This window comes from Astatotilapia calliptera, chromosome 11 (genome assembly GCF_964374335.1).
Source record: "Astatotilapia calliptera chromosome 11, fAstCal68.1, whole genome shotgun sequence".
Taxonomy (NCBI): Eukaryota; Metazoa; Chordata; class Actinopteri; order Cichliformes; family Cichlidae; genus Astatotilapia; species Astatotilapia calliptera.
This window is the reverse complement of record NC_137432.1, coordinates 29459376-29484523: the sequence shown is the minus strand read 5'-3', so window position 1 is coordinate 29484523 and position 25148 is coordinate 29459376. Positions and strand designations below refer to the sequence as shown.

Here is a 25148-nt window from a genome sequence, read left to right as displayed (position 1 = left end):
GGAGCTAATTAGAAAGACATGACATTTTAATGGAAAACAGTTACTGTCAAATAAAGATCTGAGGATTTGTTTGTTTGATGGATCAATTCATCAGTTTTGTTGCTGGATTAAGCTTGGCTCAAAGTAATTCTGCAGATGATTTCCTTACATTCAGTTGTTCGTCCACAATTAATGTTATATTACCTTTAAATTTCCTCAAATTTGATCAGAATGTTTAGGAGAGAATTAAAGAGAGGTGAAAACGAAGAAAAATTGAGACCAAAAATAAATAAATAAAAAGAAAAGAAAACCGATTCAAGATTTGAAGGACAGGTTAAGTCAGAAAAGAGAAAACTGATTAAAAATCAGTCTCTGGCCTCACTGACAGGTAGAAAAGCAGGCGGGAAATAATGAGAAGGTAGAAAAACTTTTATGGTCTAACCTAATGATTTTTTTTAAGACCTAATCTAAATCTAATCAAGTTCTAGACACAGCATTGAAACACCATAAAATACTTAACAAATGTGTTGGCAAAGGGCGCAGCTCTATGTAACAACTGCTATTTATTTATTGCTGAGGTTAGAGGGTATTTACATTAAAAGCTGATTAGTTACAGGAATAAAAGTAACCAGTCCTAATAGTTTAGTTTAGTTCACAAATCGGTTTGTGTATTTTAATTAAAAACACTGAAAATGACTATTGACAGTTAACTGTGTTTGAATTAAGTATGTTATTTTTTTCACCACAGCTCTGATTATGGGCTGAAGTGATATAATGTTCCTTTATGTGCAGTCTTTTCTGACAACAGATCTAACCCAGGCCATCAATTCAGTGAATAGTCTTTTCTTATGTGAGCCACAGGGCCACTTTCTCAAAGCAGAGCAGTGGGACAAGCACGACAGCTCTCCCCATTCAGTCTTTTTTTCTTCTTCTGTAAGTTCCCTCTTACAAAGCTTTCTCAGTAGTTGCCAATGGGGGAAAAGTTCTGCATCTGCATACACACGAAGACCTGTGCTCACATAGCATGACACTATAGATAATCGTCTTATGAAGATTTTTTTTTAATGAAGAGTCTAATTCTGTAAAAAAAAAAGAATTATTAGTTGTTATCAGAGAGCTCCAGGGGTGCTAGAAGTCATAGTGGATCCCTTTGGATCTAGATCAAGAGTCCTTCTAGTTGATGATCCCACAAGACATCATTAACATTAGCTTGGATATCTGGCTGCAGGGACAAATACTGTCTCTAATTCCATTTCCTGAGTAATTCCAAGTCATGAAACCCTCTTTAAAATGTGCAACCTAAGCTTGGTCATTATGGACTAAATTAGGTAATTCAAGATTAGTAAAAGCAGACAAAGGATTTCATGGACAACTAATGAGACATTATTCAGTTTTTGTGTTCAGTTTTCCGTGTGCTTGTGCTGTTGTTGCTGCAGTGCCAATAGTATTTTTCTAGCTGGCATTGTATTGATAGAGCTGACATCGTAGTCTGCATTCATCTGGCCAGCAGCCATGGTCATCAGTAGCAGTTATGCCCGTCTTTGATCATCAGCTGGGAGGGCAGTGCATCACACTTCACAGCACCTGGTTGCCTCACGCCCCCAGATACGATACACCTACCACTCTTCCCTGCAGTCTGTTGTGTCCTTCCAAACTCCTTTAGCTAGTCCTGCACTCCAGATGTCCGCCACAGCAAACAGGATGGAAGCAGGGGTGGGGGTATGGAAAAGCAATATTTTATAAACTGGAATTTGCTGAAAGAACCGATCAAAGACTCTCTTGCCTTTCTATTTAAATAATTCCCACTGTTTTTATTACTAAAAGCAGCTATGTTGCAAGGATGCACACTATGTATTTGTTGCAATTCTAATTAGGGACTTGAAGAAGAAGCCGAAGAAGCAGCAGGTTCAGAATGAGGTGAATAATTTTTGTGGCGAGGCAAACAGTTTGTCACACTATTAGACATGTGGCCTTTAGATGTACCCTTGCTGATGTAATTGCATATGTTTAAGTCACTACTTGTTTTGCTCCCAGAGATCAAATGGCTTGACCAACAGTTTCTTAATGCGTGTATTTTCTGAGGTCAATGCCCCCTTTCTTCACCAGTCCTTATATGCACAGCATCTTCTAAACCTTTCATAATTTGCTAATGTAGCATTTCAGCTCTGAGGTCTGCTGTAATAACACATTTCTCTGAACATTTAGCCTTATCCGGCGTTTTGCTCAGAAAGCACTATTAATGTTCCATTCCAATTTGTTATTGGTAAACACTGTGAAATTGCATGAGTCAACAGCTTCACTGAAGACCTGATTTGCATGAGTTTGCCTTTTGAAACAACATCCTCCCTCTTAAAGTATGTTTTAGTCAGTACCATCTGGTCCTTAGTTCAGTGCTGTATCAAGCACTGAATAGTCAATCTTGCACCAAGAACGGAAGGTTTCAATTTTCTTCTCAATATATCCATTTGTAGCATTGAGTGTCAAAAAAACAGAGTAAATGATATGATCTAGGACGTGTCATGTCATTTGCCGTGCTGAGTAAACCCTAATGACTATTTTGTGGATGGACTAACATTCGTCTTCCCTGTAGACCTCTGATTCCCGTCTTTAAGTTTTTCCTGTGAAGAGTGTTTATTTTTCTCATCTTGAAATGCCAGACAGTACAGACCATAAAAATCTCTTCTGCGTAGCAGTTGCAGTGAATGTACCTAATGTGTATTTTTATCACGCCTTTGAAAATGGGTGACTGCCAAGTGGAAGGATAATAAGATGTGGAACGTGCGGGTGAATTTTAAAACAATTCCAATTTTGCCCTCCGTTTCCATTATCATAATCTTCAAAGATGCTTGTCTTGTTCATTTTGCTCATGACCCCGGCAAGTAAGTCATTGAATTTCCTGAAATAACTGCAAATAAGAGAGCCATCATTAAGATCCCCAGTGTGTAGGAGTGATAGGACAGCAGAGACTTCAGATATGAAAGGACATCCAGTTGATGGCTTTGCAAATGATCTGAACTCCACTCATGACATGAATGCAAATCTGTCAAGTTTTCCACTTCCTTCTGCAGTGCTGGCTGACCCCCATAATTAGATGAGTGCTGAGAGATGTGTTCGGCTTGTGGCAGAGCTGATGTGAACGAGAATGTTTTTTACATAGTTTAAAGGTTGTAATACACAGGGCGACTCTGATAGTAACACTGTACCTTGAATAGACTGTACCTTGAATAGTCTCATAAGACTGCTTTACTGGGCTCTTTCTTTCCTTTTTGTTGCCAGCGCACTGCTGCCAAAAAATGGCTCCAGTATGTATAGAGGATTTTTCCATATCAGTGGTAACAACATAACAGAGAGCCCTTTTTGATCATTAGATAAATATATCAGCCTTTTCAAAGCATCTGTCTTTAATGTCATCTTTACGCAGGCAGCCATACAAAAGCTTTACATAAGCTAACGCTATCCAAAGATCCAAAGACTGCTTGCATCATACCTGCTAATTAGTGCTACACAACATAATAAGAAAAATAAGCTCCTAGAAATTCACTCTCCAAAAACGGGAAAATAGGAGCACAAATTTCTTAGAAATCCTGTTAGTGCAGTAAAGCACACAGTAAACAATTTTATTTGCCAGGTAATTCGATTAAAAATGCTCCAAAAAGCACCAACACCTCAAACACAGTTTGAGCGGTCCAGTTCAGTGACTTGAATTGATACGGGTGAAGCCAGGCAGACAGCTGCTGGCTACAGCTGCATCCTATTCACACTGCCCATAACTTTAAAATCACACCCTATACAGCTGAAGGAGTAAATTAGCAATAAAGCCTAAATCATTTTGGTACCGTGCTGTAAACATATTTATATCTGCTGTAAAGTTGGGCGACATGGAAATCTATTCCAAGATTTACTCACTTTTGGAGCCAACATCAGGAGGCCACTCGAGGAACTGCGATTTCTGGGATATCTGCAAAGAAGTGGAAGGCTGGACTGCAGTGAGCACAAAGAAAACCTAGGAGAGGTTAAGGAAAACAGAAAAGTGCATCTATACACAGAGTTTACTGTGCGTGAAAGCCAGGGGCAGGGGCATGAGGCATGACTATGGGAAGGTGAACAGATGACACCAAAACAAAGGATGCAAGACAAATAGAAATTGGCACAGACAAGGTACAGAATTCACAAAATCATAAAAAGAACCTCAAGCCATTACAATTTTCAAACTTCTGGATATAAATCGGAAAATATATGCGATTACAGCATAATTAGATTAGATTTAAAAAGGATTGTGATTCTGACATTCAGCATTCACACTGTACCGATTCTGAAGCACCTCGAAGCAAACTTGTGATACGTGATGTACGCTTATATAAATAAAACTGATGTGAGCTGACTTCTTACCCACAGCTGTAGTGACCCAAAGCAAGAGCAATTATGAGACAGCCACAGAGGCCAAACAACACCAAAAAAAAAAGGGAAGCATGCAAACAGGAAAATCACAGAAGAGACAGAGATCATGAACAGACAGACAACACTGAAAAGGACAACTGCTGGCCAGAATTGTAGCATAAAAGGCAGCCAGGCCTGCAGTAAACATGGGCAGAGGAGGGCTCAGCCTATCCAAATCAGACAGAGCTCTGAGGAGCTTTCTCACAGGCAGCCACGTAACTTTGGAACAAATCACACCTGCTCCAAAATGTGTGTAAAAACGGTTTAGTCTTCCTCATATTTAAAGATAGTTGGATTTTGTTTTGTCTATTAAAGTTTTATGGTATAAAAAAGTTTAAGAACAGGAAGAAATTTTAGCACAGTTCTCCCTCTTTGCCTTTTTTGGCTCCTATGACAGTCACTTTTTCGTTTTCTTTTCCTATTTAGAGTTTCCAATATTACTCCATTTTTTCCCCCATCTGACATTTCTAATGCCTAGGGAAAACACAAGCGCCATCCTCTTGCTGTCTTTTTTGCGTAATTGAGCCTTCATTTCCCCTTTGAGATTTTGCTCCCAGTAGTAATAAAGTGTTGCATAATCAAAGCAGTGTATCATTCCCTAAAAGCAAGCCTTATGCCTATTCAGTAGCCTACACATCCTTCATAATAATCCCAGCATTACCAGTTTACATTTTGGAAAACACTTTCTCCATCTAGAGGAGACAGTCTGTGATTGCTTTTGTCTTTCAGAACATTATGAGGAGATCATTAGGAAAGGATCATTTCAGACATCAAGTGGAACTGGCCAATGAACCAAACTAAAGCCATTCCACTTGGAGATGGATTAATGATAATAACCAATTCTAATTTTATATTTTTCGGTCTAATTAGCTGATTGTGTTGTTGTAGTCTATACACATGGCTTAAAACTCTTTTAGATGAACTAGACTGATTGAAAATCTATTTGATCAATCCCATTTTTTTATATTGACTCATTAGAATGACTTATTTTCCTTGTGTAATGACATCTTTAGAGAATATAATGAGAAAAGTCAATATTGAGATAAAACAGGATAGTAAAAACCTCTACAGATGCATTCCAGTGGGAGTATGTTAATGATAATTGCAATGTTCAATTGCATTTGAACTAGTTTTTTCCACCACGTCTTTTTTCTCATGCTTAATAGCGGCGTGGTATCTGTCATTATTCATTTACATCATGACTTGTACATGTTACATATGAATTAGGACTACAGAGTTTTGTTTCTGTGGATAGGGAATTTTTGGTTGGCCCGGGACTTCCATTGCACCGTTTTATGAGCTTCCATTGAAGTACACAAAGCCCCAAGGTGAGCTGGAGCATCCAATACTTGCCCTACTTTACTGAAGCACCCTTATTCTCCATTCCTCTACCAAACATTTCTCTTCTCTTAATACAATATTATCAAAAATGTATTAAAATATACTCCTTATAGCTTTGTGTTTGATTAATTCTTGTGTTTTACCATTCGGTGAAAATTATCCTTGAGCTAACTTTTAAAAAAGTGTCTGTACCACTTTGATTTGCTGTTTAATGAGAAAAAACCCTCTGAAATTTATATTTAAATAAGTTTTTTTTTTCCTAAAATGAGCCACTGACCATACTAATCATTTTCTGAAGTTTTCCATGAATATGGGAGCTGCTCTACAAAAGTTTGCTGCACTATGATGGTTTAAAAAGAGAAGAAACAGCAAATTGTGATAAGCTGCGCAATAAATTATGCTTCTGGGTCTTTACTCTAATTAGCTACCATACTAGTTTCTGTTTTGAGAGTTGACTTTATTAGTCTTGTGAGTTATGGGTTGCTATTTTTTCGCCATTTTAGTCTCAGTTAGAGATCATTCCAAATGATGCGAGTGACAAATGTGTGCACACACCGTGCCACTGTGTAATACAGTATTCTCTCAATGTGTACGTTTGATCTTTTTAAGAAACTATTTAATTGTGAAATGCAGCGATGAATGTCTAATTGTGTACATTACAGAACCGTATGGTGCTGCTCTAGGTCAGATGTGAGGTGCGCAGGGTTGAGGACACACATAATGGGAAATACGACTGTGCTGAGAAGCAGTTGCTGCACTACACACAAAGTTCTGCTATAAGGCGTGCTGAATGGTAGTTTGGGATCAAGGGACACAGCAGGGGACAAAGAAAACTCTTGATTTGCTGTGTTAGAGAGCTTTACCAAGCACATTTCTACGTGGTACTGGAAAAAAGAAAAAAAAAACAAAGCTGAAAGTGGTGGAAAGAGAAATGCAGTGCAGCACTTTGATCCATTTTCAGGTTTGTCGCGGCCACATGGCGCTACGGTAATACAAATTGCCATAGCGTTACAGTAAGTAAATAAAATAAATAAAAAAAACAAAGTCGCAAGACCACATTTGAGGTTATAGGATTGTAATTTAACTCAGGGACAAGGTAACAAGCATAAAATCCCCTACACCTGGCTGTGGCGTGTGTCCAACTGGCTGTCGGCAGTGTGGAGCCAGCAGCAGGCCTAAGGACTAAAGTGACATGCTACATGCTTTTTTTCCTCCGCTGGTGCTTCTCCCTTTGAGACTTATTGTTTTATTCTGTCACTTATTCGCCTCATGACCACCCTAATCTAATGCAATTTAAGCCACTTACATTTTTCATACAGTGCGCATTAGCGACTTAGTACTGCCTCAATGGACCAGGTTAAGGACCTTCCTGAAGGGCAATGTCATTGTTAAATGCTCCCTCATCTTGGGTTTTATCTGTTGTCTTGTACATTTTTTCTTTACTGTTCTTTCTCCACCCTAGTGTGGAGTGGATGCAAGGGCTCCTTCATGCTGGGGTTCCTCAATGGGTGGCTTAAAACCCATTTGCAGGCTTGAATGGCCTGGTTCTGCTCCAAAACACAACCTTTTGTTTTCATGACATTTTTTTCCCCTTGTTTTGACTGGACAGTATATAACACTGCATGAGAGGAAAGGCCCAGACTGTGGTGGTATGGGAAAATAAAAAAGAAACATAAATCTCTCAGTGGCTCCCCTAAGCCAGAGCATAGTGAGTAAATGACAGAGTTGTGGCTTAACGTTAACATGACATGCACGGATAGAACAGAGACATTAAATTTTACGCGTGTTAGCCTTTATTTGTGTGTTTTTATGAACGTCTTCAGCCCTGATGTGCATATTCAACCTTGTAAGGAGACCCTCCCTTTGCTCACCTAATACAGCTTGTTAACTTATGCTGTGGCAGTCCAAGGGCAGAGCTTATTTTGCATTCAATATTCTCGATTACATAATAGTTATGTTTTACTTATGAAGCTGTGTACAGCCCAGGTGAAATAAATCCATCAGGGACAAGACATGGAGCAGAAAACAGATGTTATCCGGGGCTTTAAATATTAATAAATAAAAGAGTGCACTTGTTAATGTTGGTTGCAAAGATGTTAATGGCCTTGCACTCCACCACTCTTTTGCCCTCTTGCTTTGGTGCATTTCTGCTTTGCTTCCTTCATCTTCCATCCCATTGGTCTATCACGCCATCGTGGAGGTTGTCAGAGATGGAGGAGAGTAGTCTGGCTATAGAAACTCACATCGATCTGCTTGCCTGCAGTCCACACCCAAACCTGCTGACTCCCAGCAGAAAATAAAGGGAGACAAAAAAAAAGTCAACCTTCAGCTCTTTTTATCCTTCTCCACCCTTCCATTATCACAACCATCGACAATACAGGTCACTCTCACACTTTTTTGGTGCTTCTTCCTTCCCTGTGATCATACCATGCCATTTTCTGTCACAACAACATCATCCTTACATCAGATGTGATTTTCCCTTCTGTTTGTTCTCCTGTTAAGCATTTTTTTCTCATTCTAAGATCCAATTTTGCAATTCTCCTAACCGTCTCTCATATTTCTACCTCTCATCCATCTATCTTTCACCCTCTCTTTGCATCCTCTCTGTTCTGCTTCCCCCTGCACATCTATTGCTCTGAGTACACAAACACAGATGATGAAACACACACATATGCTTGCATGTACACACACACACACTTCCATTTTGCTCCGCTCCTGCCCCCCTCCACACCCCTGCTGTTTGCAGCCCATATTGGAGGCTCAGTCATAGGGGATTAGCCACAGACTTGATCAGAGTCTCAGTGGTCGCCAAGGTTGAATCTGTGTGGCATGAAGATTTACACCAGACACTTAATAACACACATGTTAAGGCCTTGATCTTGATGTCTGTTTCTTAGCTTTACAGGGCAGGCCGGACTGCTCATTGTGTGCTTTGAAATTAGCTTTCTGAAGACATGAAAGGTCCATGCTGTACAAATTATCTCTACACCACCAAATACAGCATTTCAACCTGAATATGTTTTGGCGTGCATCATCTATCTGATCCCATCAGTTTTACCTTCTGCCCTCTAGGTGTCACATTATCCCGAAGAGAAGATGGACGTTCCAAAAATATTCACTACAAACGAAATTCCTGTAATAAAAAAAAAAGAGACGTATATCTAACAGATTTATTAATGGATTAAAATGAAACAAATGAAGGTGTTATTTGAAGATCATAACACTTTGTACCCTTGGATTTTTGGACATATTAAATGACGAGTTTTGAATAATTATTTTTTTTCATTCAAAATGGATAACACTTTGGAAAAGAACTCTTCAAATATTAACCGATCGAGGATTTCAAAGAGAAAGCGCAAAATTTCTTTGTCATGAGCCCACTGCTGTGCGGTCGCGTGCACATGTGCCCTAGAAGATCTCTCATTCTTTTTCTCTCTCAGAAAAAAAGGTATGATATGAAATTCTTTGAAAATAACTTTTACTGAAATTTTCTTGATTGGTGGGATGAAATGCTTTTTTTTTTTTTAATCAATCACCATTTAGAGCTATTAAAAGACTGTCAAAATACCTTGATGACGGCTGCTCTGTCCAGAGCTTGAGCATTAATTCAGAGCCACTGTGATTTAACACATTGCATATTCACTATCCAATAAGCATGGCAGGAGTACATTATATATTCAGTTTTCCATCATACGGCTCTAATTTATAGAACATTTTCATCAAAGCCTGAGCCAAGCTGCTGGATCAATGGGCGTCATGTCTCCTGATTTAGATTGATACTGAACGACAGGAGAATCAGTAACAATTCAGCTCGCGTCTGTTTACAGTTTGGTATGCAGCCATGCTATTACGATACAGCGGCTGCCAATGAGTTGACAGTCAGGAGGCTAAGAGCTTCCCCTCTCTCTACTGTGATAAGACAGATCTGATCCGCTCCTTCGCTTGGCTGATGTCAGCAGTATCATTAGAATAAATGAATCACCATATTGCACTGTCTCCGCTTCTTCACTTCATGCATACAAGAGGAGGAGACTATTGGCAGAAACCTGTGTACACGCTCTGCTATTTTGCTTTTCATTTATTGACCTCTGTGCAAGAACACATGCGTTTGAGCTGTCCAAATCCAGTCAAAAAAACCCTGTTTATTTACACAAATGAGTGTCCATGTTCCTCGTTAGTTCTCCAAACGAGGACTTAATTAGTTAATTGGCTTGTTACGCCGATTGCTCCCAGGGCAGCCGGTGTGGGTTGGCTGTCATTCATAGGAGTCTTCAACATGCAGTAATAGAGGAGGAGCTCTCCAGACCAATGTGAGACAAGGAGGCAAGCAACAGGGGGAAGCACCGTGAGAAAAATGTGGTAGTTGCTGGCTGATTTAATAACGTGTGGCAGTTCAGTGGCTCGACATTCCAGAGTGGGATCCTTGCAATCTCTCAGTCTGCTCTCAATTTCACAGTAGAACAGTGGGTGAGGGGTGACTTTCAATTAGCAGAATGAGCTTAATTAATCAGTGAGGAGGTGATCTGTAATGGGGACCAGCGGCACGGCGTGCTCATCACCGTGACAGGGTGAGAGGTTTTGCTGGGTCTGTCGACATGTTGTGGTGACCTTTACTGCTGCAGATGGGGACCCGCAAAGTGCACACATGACAGCCCAGAATCACTCTCATCCTCATTACTGAGCAATATGGTTGAAGTTTTGTTCATTGTCATACATATTGCAAGTAACCTATGCATGACGCCATTGTCAGCTACAAGGTTTGGCACGTGACAGCAATACACAGATTTTGACTCATCATCATGTACTTGCTGTATACCTCATATATCGGAGGAGAGAGCTGTAAACATTTCTGATTAAATGAAGAGTGGTCATTTCAAGGGACCAGAGAACCAGTTTTATTATAAAAGCAGTTATTTAACTTAAATGTGTGAAATTATGTTCAGTCACAATAAAGGAAATGGTAAATGGCCTGTATTTGTGTAGCGCTTTACTTAGTCCCTAAGGACCCCAAAGCGCTTTACACATCCAGTCATCCACCCATTGGTGATGGCAAGCTACATTGTAGCCACAGCTACCCTGGGGCGCACTGACAGAGGCGAGGCTGCCGGACACTGGCGCCACCGGGCCCTCTGACCACCACCAGTAGGCAACGGGTGAAGTGTCTTGCCCAAGGACACAAAGACCGAGACTGTCCAAGCCGGGGCTCGAACCGGCAACCTTCCAATTACAAGGCAAACTCCCAACTCTTGAGCCACGATCGCCCGAAGGATCGAAGGAAGCATAATATTAGCATAATGGTGATATTTTACCACAAGAAGTGGGTGCAGGTACTCTTCTCCTATGTCACACCAAGTTGACTTAGAATTACATAAACATAATTCACGAATATGGCTGACATAGAAGAAAATGATAATGGTTTGTGAAAAGTTTGTAGATTTTTGTGATGCCCTAAATTATTTTGGCTGTGAGTAGGTCAAAAATAAAGGCAAGCAAAGTTCACTGTGTTACGACTGCTGTCGTAATGTTATCTCATTTGCAAATCTCAGTGTGCAGGTGCCTCTCCATGATTGGTGGATCCAGAGGACGGATCATACAGATTGGCTAACTAACTGGAGATGACTTATATGATGACACCGCCATGGACGGGCAGTCATTCATCCTCGGCTCATCCCAACCAGCAGACCTTTTGCAACGCTGTTCGCCTTAATCAGGAGTTTGTAGGGGTGGACTGCCTTTTGTTTGATTATAGTTTTCTCCTGTTTTTCTTAGTTAGGGAGGCAAGTTCTGTCATTTGGTTCGATTCTTTTGGTTCGGTAAGTCTGGTAAATCCTTGGGCTCCTTTTGTTTGTTGTTTTGGCGTTGGCCCGAAGTTATAACCAGCTCCTTCTTTTGTGTCAAATAACCTAACAAAGTAATATATTGTAAATAAATCACTGTTAAACTTTACCAATTGTGTGATGTGGCTGCTTGGGGTCTGATGAGGATGGATCACCCTTATGTTGTGGACTGGCCACCCCTAGACGGGCCATAACAGCTGATTTTGATAACAGCCCATGCAAGTCAAAGACTAGACCTCATTTTAATTTCTCCAATTTCACATTCAAACCATCTTCTCATGTATCTCCAGACCACTGACAGCACAGCTGCTGTTTTATATCACTCTTTAGAAATCTCATCACGGCCACTTTTACTGTGCTCTCGGCAACTTCACTATGAACATCAAAACTGAGGAAACAGAGCAAGCAACAACTTTTCAAAGTGACCTGAAGTAGGCATGATCAGTGGGAACAAGAGCCTGCTCATTAAAGCGCTGTGAATTCATCCCCCAGGACTTGCCGATGCAAGTTTTACTGTTGTGTCCTGAGGTTTCTAGAGGAGAACAGTGCCTTTATTCTGTGGCTCACAGCACACTGGAGATGTAGGAGGATACAGCCGCACCAGCACAAGCGCCACCCTGGCTTACCCGCAAGTCTTGCCTCCTGTGATTTTGTCCATTTCCTCATGGCTAAAACCGAGTTGTAGGGTTGCTGTTTTGACTCACTGGTGTTGATCTGGAAGCATAAGTGCAAGGGGAGCAAACAAGACTTCCAGGGAGCAATCTGAAAAGTAAGAGGGAAAAAGGGGAAGTTGGCCAAAATTGCATATGGCCTTTGATTTTTATGGGCCAATTAATTCCTGTAATTTTTTCGCCTCTCAAGTTAAGCAGTCTAATGCAGTAAAGGAGGCTTTTTTTGGCTTTTGATGATGCAGTGGGCCTCAGCTGTGAAAATTTCAACTCAGATGAGCTTCATAATACCTTCTGTGCTCCTCACTGTGCTGTGACGCAACAGACTAATTGGCCTGATGTGTGAATTTGCAAGGTCACATTAATACAATGTAGAAGTATGCTGGAGCATGAACCTATTTACGCATGAGTAAATATATGTGGAGAGCTCGTTTGCTGCGTGAGTTTGCTTGCTTCATATGTATGAGGTGTGTACATGAGTTACGGGGAATGGCGTGGGTGTTGATGGTGCATTCGCATTGGCAGTGGACTCGACAGATCTTCCTCTTAAGGCTAAAATGTTTGCACTTGACTAAAAGCAGAACACCCACATGCAACCAGGCTTTTCATAACTAGCTGGCTGTTATACAAGTTGAATGCTGATGCTACAGCTCCATGGGATCTCTCCTTTTTTTTCTTTTTTCTGCCTTTTCTCTGTCATGATAACTGCATCATAGATCGCTTCAGAAGCAAAGTTTCACAAATGATGTTACAAGGGTGCAAATTATTGTCAAATCCATTTGCTTTCTATTCATCACCGTAGCATTGTGTTTTGTTTAATTGACTGTGAACCTGCTGGTGTGCATCCAGCTCGTGTTCAACAGACGCCAGGCCTTGCAAATGAGTCTGGGGGGAAATAAGAGGAGGCAGCAAATTAGCCAATTCGCATGCATGTCAGAGTGTTGAATTTAGGGTGACGGTGGTGTGATGGACTTGATAGACAGCAGAAACAATGTGAAAACACCAACAACTGTGAGAAGGTCTACTGCTGCATATTTTCTTCGTCACTGGCACAGAAGAGCATTGCACAGAGGTTTGTGCTCCTCTTCTCTATGTTCTGCACAGTCGCTCTCATGCTGAATAGACTACTAATTACTGAGGTACATGCACATAAAAACATTATTTTCTCCTCATTCCTGTTGCATTTAAATTTATGCCTTTGTACCAGATCCATTCACTGGAGGTGAAAATTTGTGACACTGAAATTAATTTGCAAGACTACTGCATGGTGAGTAAATGCTGAGCCAGAAACAAGCAAATGAAAACATACCATATGAGCCAGTTTGGATGTATATGATTTCCTTGATTTGCCAGGCGAAGCCTCTGTATGACTTTGAAAACTCAACCAGTGACATGGAGTGGCAAAGAGATCACAGATCACAGGATTTAATTGCCACTGAAGGGTCAATATGAGCTTGTGGAGTGTGTCTGTGTGGGTGTGTGTGTGAAAGAGAAGGACAGTAAGATGGAGACTAACGGAAAGTGAGTGGCATCTTCCTCCTACTTGCTTTCTGTTTTAGCTCTTATCACATCAAATGTCCCATCACTTTAACATCAATTTGTCACTCTCTCCACAGCACAACTCCAGGGCCTCTTTCATTAGCTGCTATTTTCAGTTGCAGGCCTTGTTTTTTTCTTTTTTTTAAATTATACTTATTTATGCATTATGAAGCTGTCAACTTTAAGAATGCTGTCAGGATCTCAGCTACATTTGACCCTTTCTCCAGAAGGTCTTTAGTGGTGTGCAATCATGCGTCGGCTTGGTCTTACCGGCTATCGCTCATATTGACTTCCTTTTTTTAATATCCTCACTCTAACCATTGGGCCACCAGGCATTTTTTAAGCCTCCATCAAATGAAAGTGAGAGTTGATATTAGGGCTGTTCGATATAACGATATATATCGGATGACGATATAAAAACCTCTATCGTTTCATTTTACGCTATTGTTTGTTTCGTGTTGTCGCAAAATAAACTGTTTACGGCAATATTTTTTCATCGTTTTGATCAATGACTGTTTTCTACAGTCATTGGTTTTGATGGTCACTGTAGTGGCTATATTAATTTCCTAAAGTTCTCTCTTTCTCATATATTTAATATATCCACACTATGGACGGACAAGCGCCTGTTTCTATGCGTTGACATTAGCAACAACGACGGTAAAACTGTCGCGTTTCCGCTTGTTTATTTTCCACATAAACCTTTCACAATAAAGCTCAAGATCCTGTTGAGACTTTTCAAAATAAACTGAATCACGTGAAATAGTATGCAGAGTTTTGATGAGAAGCAAAAAAGAGCCGCCAGGTGCTAAAAAATAAACCTTAGACTCAAACATTAGAACAGGCTTTTCCCCGCAGCACGCCGTGTAATAAATACTCACAAAGAAAACGGCGGCCGTTACAACTTATGTCTAAAAATATATCGTTTTACGCATCAGTTAAAACACTTGACTCCAGCTACACGATGCCCAGCTAGAAACACTCCACGCAAGTCGAGCTGCCCGAGATCGGACGATAGATGTCTTATATCGGGATATGAGATTTTGGTCATATCGCACAGCCCTAGTTGATATTCCTGTCTGAGTGACATTTAAACTTGTGCAACTTGATATCCTAGCATTGGACTTCTTGTTACAGTGAGGGCTGCAGCCTACCACTTCAGGACTCATGTTTTCTGGAAGTCATATAAGTAGCCTAGGCTGTTCGGATAATTAGCAAATTGAGTGGTTTCTTTATATAAGTCAGTAAGCCCATCATGTTTGCCTCCTAGCAGGCTGACACTGACAGGCATGCATTTAATAACTATAATTAGTGATATCCCCTATTCCCTCATTCTGACAAGAGTTCATCTGTATGCAGAAAGGATTGTTGTGTCAAGATTTATGTCCAAGCTAATGTATTTCTTTGCTGTATAGGAAATCCCCATTATCCATATAACTATGGTGATTCTTATCATAGCAACACTGCTTCCATTAAGTTTTGTCACAGATTAGCTAATAATTACACAGCAGGGGTAATTATCTACTGTAATTGTTATGAATATTGTAGTATCAATAACTTTTAACTCCCGACTTTTGACTTTCAGAAACCCATGTGTACACCGCAGCTGTTACTGCAACAAATCAATACAATGAAAAAATTTTTTTAGACCTGCTGTAAGAACATGTGAAGCTGACCTTGATTTTTATCATAAAATTTTAAACCATTCACTAGGCCAGTATGGGAAATCCACCTCATAAACCTTACGTCTAGTGAATGTTGAGTGGTGATTCCCCTCCTAAGTAGAAAGTTAATGTAGGAAAATGTTAAAATTTAGTCCACAAAAGTCAATTTTCAGCATTTTAGGGGCTCATTTTAATTATACAGCTAAAATGCACGGTATATTAATAGGTTACATTTGTTGATACAGCTGGATAGGTTTCTTCTGAGGACAATTACTGGATATTACTGGTATTTTTTTTCTACAGAGCAATTCACCACCTGGCATCAAAGCCTATTCCAATATCAGCACCTCCTGCATCCACCCAAGCTGTGCCAAGAACTCATTAGAACTTCCACTGAGTAAAAATGAGCATCTTGGGACAAAGGGAATGGAGAGTAAGCAATACCACTGACTTTCAAAAATTTCAGCAAGTGCATCCCACAAATCCATACTTAATAAAGATTTTCAGCACAGGTGGAACTGGATCACTCACTTTGGATTGGAAGAACAATTCACATGGGAAAATGTGCTGACCTGTATGGTGGTATAGGCTTAATGCATTGATTAGCACAGGGGTCGGCAACCTGCGGCTCCGGAGCCGCATGTGCACTTTACTTGGTCCTGAGGACCCCAAAGTGCTTTACACTATACACAGCCATCCACACACTGGTGATGGCAAGCTACAGTGTAGCCACAGCCGCCCTGGGGCGCACTGGCAGAGGCAAGGCTGCCGGACACTGGCGCCACCGGGCCCTCTGACCACCACCAGTAGGCAACGGGTGAAGTGTCTTGCCCAAGGACACAACGACCGAGAGTGTCGGAGCCGGGGCTCGAACCGGCAACCTTCCGATTACGAGACGAACGCCCAACTCTTGAGCCACGATCACTATCTTGCAAATCAGTTATTCAAATAATTTTTTAAGTTGCGTATGCTTTTCCTTCTATATATCCTATGTATATCTATGTATATTTACTGTTTCCAATGTGTGATGCTCAACACGGCCAGAGTTTTAAATAATGAGATCAGTGGATGTATAAATAACCTCTTTGAGCCAAAGGTTCAGGCTTCACATTGCTCCAAAAGTTCAGTTTCCAGCTTGCTTTTGAATCTATATAATATCAAAAAGAGGGTATCACAATATCAATAACCGGACCTCATTATGACCGTATCATGATTATCTCAGGCTGTGAGCTGAGATTGGAGCTCCACCCACCAACTCTGGCTGACTCAGAAAGTTTTTCCACCACTCTGCAGCAGATTACTCGATAACTCTTGGTTGGCCAAAAATGCTTTTTCGATGGTGTAGAAAAGTTCAATTTGATTGCGTCACTTAAAAATGAATGTTCAGGACAACACTAGATACACTTTCTTTTTTCATTCCACCAACAGCCTTTTTCTTACCCAGCCCAGTGTGAAGCTAATCCAGGCTAATGATAGAATACAAGGCTCTTCCATCTGTAGCTGAAGGGCAATGTTGAAGAAACAGAACTCAAATGACACTAACATTATTCACTGTGTGACTTAATATTTGGTCAAAATGGCTTCTGACCACATCTTCTGTGAAGGCAGTGGTTGTATTTTCAATTTAGCTAACATAATTTCTTTTTAATTATGTTGGGGTTTTTGCACATTGAAGTCTACAGCAAAGTTTGAACATGAATATGTAAAAACTATTAAACATAAAAGCCTAAAATTTTCACTGGTCTTTCTTGCTATCAAAGTAAATGAGAATATGTAATATAGGACATATACATGAAAAAACTGATGAGTATTGGCTAGTTCAACTATAGAAAAAAAAAGTCCAGCATCCCGCAAAGTCAAATATTTGAGCACACACTAATACAAACAAGATTTACATACCAATTATTTTTCATGATATATATTTAAAAAATAATAATAGTGGGTTAGGGTTAATTAAACAAAAGGTCAATCTGGACAGTCCAGAATTTTGTTCTATCGGGGTTAAATTATCTACTGATATTTTTGCTCTTATGGTACAGCTTGTGATATTTGTTCAATCCAAGTTAAATGAAAATTTCATTTTCTTCATTTTTATGACTACGAATTTACTGCTAAATAGTATTCAGTGTTTTAGTTTAGCAATATTGTGAAATATCAGTATATATTATTCAGAAATGGCCACTATTTGCTTGTCGCAATGTAACTTTTTTTTTTTATTCGTGTGTGCTCAAATATGTGACTTTACAGGCCTGCCTGAATGTTTTTTCACATCTTAACTACCTAATGCGCAGACATCTATTGATGGATCTGTCCCAAATTATTAATCCCCGTTCTATATGATGGTAATAATGGACAGAGAAAATGTCAGGCTTTTATCTTTAATAGTCTTTGAGATAGTAGTGTTCAAACATTGCCATAGATTTCAATGTGCAAAAAAAAGAGGCATGAAAGTAGGTTGATGGACCATTTTCCCCCAAAAAAATATGTTCTGAAAAGTAGTTGATATGCAATGCTAAAATTTCACAGCGATCATTATAAATGTTCAGATTTTCTACCACAAATTTCTTAGGCAACTCAGACACGGCTCTGTTGATTTGAGAAGGAATGAGTCATGTGTAAAAGTTGTTGTTCATGGACTTAATACACAGACATTCAAAAACAGCAGAATAATACTTTCCTGGCTATGTTATCTTTGTTTTTTCTTGACAGAAGATGACTTCAGTCATCATTTCTTTGCATTTCCCTCATAGACACCTTTTAACAATAAAAAGAGCTAAAAACATGTCTGTACAGTCTTAGGTTTGTTTTCAGAAACTCCACAAAAACAAATGTTGGCTTAAAGGGAGGGTGGACTTCAGGGAAAAGCAGCTAAACAGCTTGGTTCAGACACTGGATAAACTAAGTGGCTGTGTGAAGACCAAAATAAGTTAAATACGGATTTTGTTTTTTGACTGTGAATCATGCAAAGGTACTCTAAATGAGGATAGATGGTTCTATGATAGTCCGTCCACTTTAATTAATGCACTAATACCAAAATATGAAAACAAGCAATATGTAGTTAAAGTATAAAAACCCCTTGACTTCTCAGAGGTGCATCATATTCTATAAAATCATGTTTGTAGCATAGCTGTCCTGTGAGAACCACATATCTCTAAAGAGTCAGCTTTTCATGAGCTCAGACAGCTCAGCCCTTTTTTAATCTTTGTGACAATGCATTTTCCAGCTAATCCAAGAGGGTTATTAAATAGTTTATTTAGCTTAAGAAGTGGGGCAATTTTCTCAGCCCATAAAGCAACATTTAATCCTTCAGTTTATCACAAACATTCAGCATCACCACATTTGGATATACAAGGTTTTCACCTGACAGGAAAGGTATGAAAAGGAAAGGCAGTTGTATACATGTGGGTTTTTTTTATTCATATTATATAGCCAACATTTATTTCAGAGGAGAATCGGTCAAGAAGACACCTTTACAAGGTTAGAAAAATTATCAAATTAACTTAACAAAGTCGAGTAAGACATATAGCATTTGCCTTTGGAATTTTGTGGCATACAGCCATCAGGTAGCACAAGTGCCTCGACTTTGGGCTAAAGTTCAGTACTTGAGTGCTTACATTCCACCACAGAGTGCAGTTAATCAGTGTTGCCTGTCCAGTGCATGTGTAATAAGGCAGCTCCGGTCTGCAAAGCAGGAGTATTAACACGCTTGAACGGACTAATTAAAGGGATCACTGCAAATCATTTCTGTGGCTGCTTAGCGGTCAAAGCGTGTCCTACGCTCTGACCTTTAGCCTTTGCCAGCCAACTCTGCTCACTACACCCGCCTGCTGGACCTGTCCGCTGGATTCAGGCTAACAAGCTATTAGACCATCCAGATGGTAACAGTGGCTGGGGAAACAGGCTTAAACAAGGCTGATCCATTGTCTGCTGCAACTCTGTGTGCGGCTGAAGCCATTTTGTCTCCCTGGAAGCCGTCTCAAGCTCATGGTTGCAGGCTGATATGAAGGGGAAAAAAATAATTCTATGCGTTTTTCATTGAAGTCATTTCACAAGCACTTATAATCTCTTTAGAGGGAAGAAGAAGAAAGCTACTGCTGCGGTTCCTTTTGTTTCCCCTCTTTCCCATCAGAAGCACTCTGGAAAGGAAGCAAACTGGAACAAAGAGACAACAGGGACCAACCACAGAAAAAAATATAAATCTGCTGATTTAATCAGGTTACCATGCCTGTCTCTCACCAAGTGGGTTTACTCGCTGCCTCCAGAACAGGAGGGGGCTCCGGCAGGCATCTCACTGATCTAGTGTAACCATGAGAAGAGATAGTGTCAGTCTTCTGGGGGGCATGCAAGTTCAGGTACTGTTTAATTATCATCTCATTAATGCATGTCTTCTAGACTTAAAAACTAAATGAAACAGCCAGTGTGAATTATTAACCAAATGACCAGTTGAATTTGGTAATTAAGGCTAGGAGTGAAAAGGAAATGAGCAAGCCAGTTGGACTCTCAGAGGGAAATCAGACCACACCTGGTGCTGGCTAACCTTCTCCTGCGTGATGCTCCAGCCCACGGAGCCTCAACATGCTCCCACAGCTGCAGGCCCACTAGGAAGCACTGGAAGACCAATTTAGAGCCAAGTTGGACGATGAAATCATGGAAATAAGACTGGCTGTGCATATGAAACACATAATTTCTTGCCAGTCCTACTCACTGAGCTAATCATGAAATCCTGCAGGAGTGAAACTGGGTCTCGATGTGCTATGCAAGCATTCCAGCAGCACCTCGATGTAAATATGTGTTAGGTAATAAGGAGGAGGAATACAATGGAGGCAAAGTACGAGTCAGGTTTTGCAGCCTCCGGGGAAATCACAGTTCCAAACAGCGCCGTCACATGACAGACTGAGGTCCTCATATTAAGAACCAAAGCTAAGGTTCTTAGGTGTCAAAAGAAAGCAGGGGGCTTTGATTTAATGTGCGTCAATGTCAGGCACCTTGTGACAGCTGATGGGGAGATATACAGTGGACTGTGTACCATTTAACCCACATGACACACTCCCTGATTCACTCTGGCTGCCTGACAGATCCGCAGCCTCAACTGGGTGAGCTGACTGACATAGTAACTCACAGAAACATGAAGTCTCATTACAGGTAGAGGGGGGAAACGGAGACCCACGAGGCTGTTCCAAGAGCATCTCACCCTCCCCGTGCTTCTGGAGGTGATGGGCAGGATGCTAAAAGGGCAGAGGTTGTGTTTAAAGATTGCTCTTCTTAGATCACACGGTGAAAAAATTATAATGAAAGAGTGAGTGGATGTTAACATCATCAATGGAGGCAACAAGCGGCCGTCTAGCCAGATCTGAGGGGGTGTGTTTGTCTTTTTCAGATCAATAACTCCTAAAATGATGCCCCGAAAGACAATTTATGAGGCATAAAGGACAGACACATTGGGCCATTTCCAAGTACCCAACCTTGGATTCTGAGATATCTTTGTCTGATTTTCTCATTTATTTTTTACCCCTTTACACACTTTCACATCTGATTATCCATTATTGTCATTTCATTTGTGCTCTCTTTGCCAATCTCTAGATTTGGCAGCCAAATAATCCAACCACTCTTTCATCTTTTAGTGTTTTTTGTCACCCTTCTTCATCTTTCTCTGGCTCCCCTTTATCTTGCCACAGCTACATCTCTTTCACTATCCTTCCCTCTTTCATTAACTCCTCCTCTCTTTCGTCTCTGCCCCCCATTCCTCCCTCCCACCCCGCTATGCCGCTGTGCCAGCTGTGTGATGAGCCAGGGGCTGATAAGCGGTGGTCAGCCTCTCTCCAGATGGCAGCCTGAACAGCAGCTGCCTGGGGGGTGGGCCCGTGGGTGGTGATGGTGAGGGGGGTGATTACAGTGTTGTTGCATTTCCAGGTGAAAATGGGCACGCACAAAAGAAAATCAATTGTCGGCAGCATGCTACGTTTTGCCTGTTTGAGCCACAGTTTGACACACACAGGCAGCCTCTCTGCTGTGCGGTTTCTCCTCTGTTGCCGTGGGTGCTGTGTGTGTGATGGTTCAGATTTGTGGAATCTCCACTCGAGAACACCACTGCCTCTGGTTCCGGAAATGACATCCTTGCCTTCCCATCTGACATACTTCTACCACGGCAGCCTGGAGGAAACAGTCTCAGCGGGGATTGCCGCCATATGTGGAAGAGACAGCAATCTAAGTGTGTGCAGTGTCGGGTTAAGCGGACCTGTTATGCAACCACATGAGCGATGTCTGGAAAAGGAAACACAACCTCCCACAATATTTGCTTTTGAAACAAGTCACTGACTTGTCATAATCCTAATTTACTTTGTCTGCATAGCTGGATATGAAGCAGGGCCCTTCTATTCACATCCTGGTTTTTCTCTGTGTGCATTCACAGTGTGGCTCTGAGTGAGAGGCCATCGCAAGGAAAGAACTCTTAAAACAGAAACTAGTTTTAGACAAAGTGAAATTTCTCACAAAACCAACTTTTACAACTATCATACGATAGTCAAATCTTTAAAATCAAAGTGACATCTGGTACAAAACACACACACAAACAAACACGTACTGTAGCCCTGGCATGTACCACTGAGCACACACTTATATTTATGTTCACCTGACTTGCTCCGTCGATTTCCCCAGAATGTTTCTGCAATTTCCTCCAGTTTCTCCCCTCTCTTAAGCCCCCCTTGTCTTAAATTTGGATCCTAACAAGGGCTAAACTCTCTCAGCATCTCATACATCCACTTCAAACAAGGCCTGTTTTCTTAGAGCTGTCGGTGGGAAAAGCCAGCGCCAGCAATAGAGGGTCTCCAAGGGACTTGTATGAGAGGCATACAAGAGAAAAGGGAGTGGGAGAGTCAGAGTGGAAAGAGAAGGATTGGGAGAGAAAGGGAGTGAGGAGAGATACCCCATGTGCATGACAATGAGGAGACCATTCAATTAGCATCGCTTTATGGCCCCTGATGTTGATTACCTCAGACAGGCCAGCAAGTACCATCCTTTTACTGATTAAAACCAAGAGGAGCACAGCAATGAGACTCTTGGAGGGATTGGTCAGACAGTGGAGGCTTTCTAATTTCTGTTTCATAAGTAAGGAGAAACAAGGTCAATATATTCTTGGAAACAGAGCCCACTTGTGTTTGTCACTCCTACCTCCAGGTAATTGGACGTAAATGAAACACAAGCTGGGAAAAGCAGTCAGTAGTTGTCTTTTTTGAAATGGCCTTAGTATGTATGCCTTGCATGATTCTCATCCACCAAGGTAAGTGGTGCTCCACATGTGATTAATTACACTCAGAAATGTCATTACCCCTCACTGAGTAATCAGGATGGCTTCCAGAGGTGTTCTTCACTGATTGCCAAAATGTGTCAACAGTGTCAGGCTTTAAAGATTGTCCAGTTCCGCGTGCGTTAAGGTGGATGATTTTCAGTTTCTAGAGTGGACACAGCTTGATGCTCTCCGACTTCTTTTTATTAAAACAGTCATCTAATCACGGAAAGTTTGTGCAATCACTAGTGTATACAGTCATTCAGACATCCCTCATGTGAATGCACGGCGAGCTGATAATTGACTCTGCCATATTATATTCAGCAGGAAAAACTCCGTCAGAGGAGCAAAAGCTTAAGATTTGGTGTTTGAAAAGCAAGACCCCCCACCGTCTTGTGTCAGTTTTGCACCATCAGTTAAGAGCCATCCTGTGCCATCAGGCAAAATCAGGAAGACATGCCGTTCACCCGAATGGCTTGCGAGTTCCTAAAAATATTCGCCGTGTGTTTGAGTTCTCACCTGCTTTCATGTTTGTCCTCCTCTGTTTTCATGGCTTCAGTCAAGGTGACACTGTCGTCAAATGTCAAGCGGCATAATTGTGGGCACTGGAAAATAAACACTGACATCAGAGCCTCAAAGGCCACTTGCAGCAAAAATCTGTGTCTTATCTGCCTTCTAAAAAGGACTGTGACAGACAGCTTTGACATCCAGTATGGGGGCTGATGTAAGAAGAAGAGCAGAAACAGGAGGGATGGATGCGAGCGGGCAGCTCGAGCGTGTATGGGTTTTTGTGTGTGCGCGTTGTTTTGTTTTTTTTTAAATTCTCACTGCCACTGCCTGCCTGCATGTCACTGATGGTTGTTGCTTATTTAATAATTGATCCCAAAGCCACTGACCCACTCAATTAAATCCTCCGCAATTCCATCTTACATTTTCCCTTTTCGCAGAGAATATAGAGAAGACAAATAAATAAAGCAATTTCAATGTTCAAACAGTTGCGGGGAGGGATAAACAAGCGGAGGGAATTGGTAAATATGATTGCCTCGGTAATTAAAGAAAGAAGGCGAAAAAGGAGTGGAATAAAAGGAAAGGGGAACGGACGGGAGGATGTGTTAGTCATATCTGAGACGCGTTTGTGAGGAGATTACATGAAGAAAAATAGAAGCGGATTACAATGGGGCAAGAGGGGAGGAGACATGAGAGAGGGAGTGCACTGAGGCAAGAATTGGATGAGGTCTCGGAGGCCCCGAGGTGTAGACTTAGACCTACACTGTGAAAGGCCAGTGGATGCGATGTGTGTGTGTTTATGTGTAACCATACAACAAAAGCATATGGGACAAAGAGAGATAAGGAGAAATAAGGGTCTGATATAAATTAAATATACAGAAATGTTTATAGTAAAACTACATAACTGCTGTTTGTGCACGTGAGTTTGTCACTCCACTTTTTTTTTCCTTTTCCTTTTTTAGGGACAAGGATACCCATCAAGTTCCCCATTGAGTTCCTTATGGCCTTTGCTGCCACAGCTTTGATGAGGGGGGCACATGCCAGTGCACTCGTGTGTGTATTTCTGTCTTTCTGCATACAGTGTGTGGTTGCGCGAACATTTTGTGTGGCTTTGTGAGTGCACTATGGTTCACCGCTCCTCTGAACCTCATTCACTCAAAAGTGCAGGCAGCAATGGAAAGTGAACAGCAGGTGGACGTGCAGTGGGGTGGAGAGAGGTGTGAGTCGCAGCAGTGTTGGCGGGCTGGGAGTGGTGTTTTTTTTACGTGGGGTTGGCGGCTGGCAACCGGAGGTGATGCTGGAAACAGTGCTATGATGGCAGAACTTGGAGGAGGGGATATGGCCAGTGAGTAAGCGGCAGACTAGATCAATGACACTGCGGGTGCGGCTAGAACAAAGTGCCCCAGCCCTGTGTGTTGATGTGGTGGAAATTGCATCTTCAAGGAAACATGCTTGATGAGATTGTGGGATCAATAGAGGACGAGGGCTGCCAGGCTGCTGAGCGGCTAGAGAGGCAAGGGAGCCGAGTCTGGGGCTGAATGAGAATGGGGAGCACAGACCAGGGCTCCATAACCTTCCTCTGATGGTCTAATACAATATGTCATCTCACCCACCAGAGGGGTTCAGCCAGAGAAGTGGGAGGAACGGGCCTGCCAACAGTAACGGCTGTTAAGGTCTTCGGAATCCAGGAGTAAATTGAACAGATTAAATTCCACCACAGCAATCTGGGGATTGGCGGAGAGGTTTTAAGCAGGCTGTGGTGCTTAATGGGCCCGTTATGCATGCAGCAAATGTTAGCGATGTCAACAATCTACCATCCTATCTCGTTTACAATGATGATATGGATTAATGAGCACAAAATTTAATCAGTATCTTCACATGTCAGTGGATGGCCATG

The 25148-nt window shown here is 41.3% G+C and overlaps 1 protein-coding gene across 1 annotated transcript in view; it reads left to right on the top strand.

The window, feature by feature from the left end:
* Nucleotides 1-25148, top strand: part of iglon5 (IgLON family member 5) — a 104302-nt gene that overhangs the window by 27868 nt on the left and 51286 nt on the right. The gene's annotated exons all lie outside the window — the stretch shown is intronic.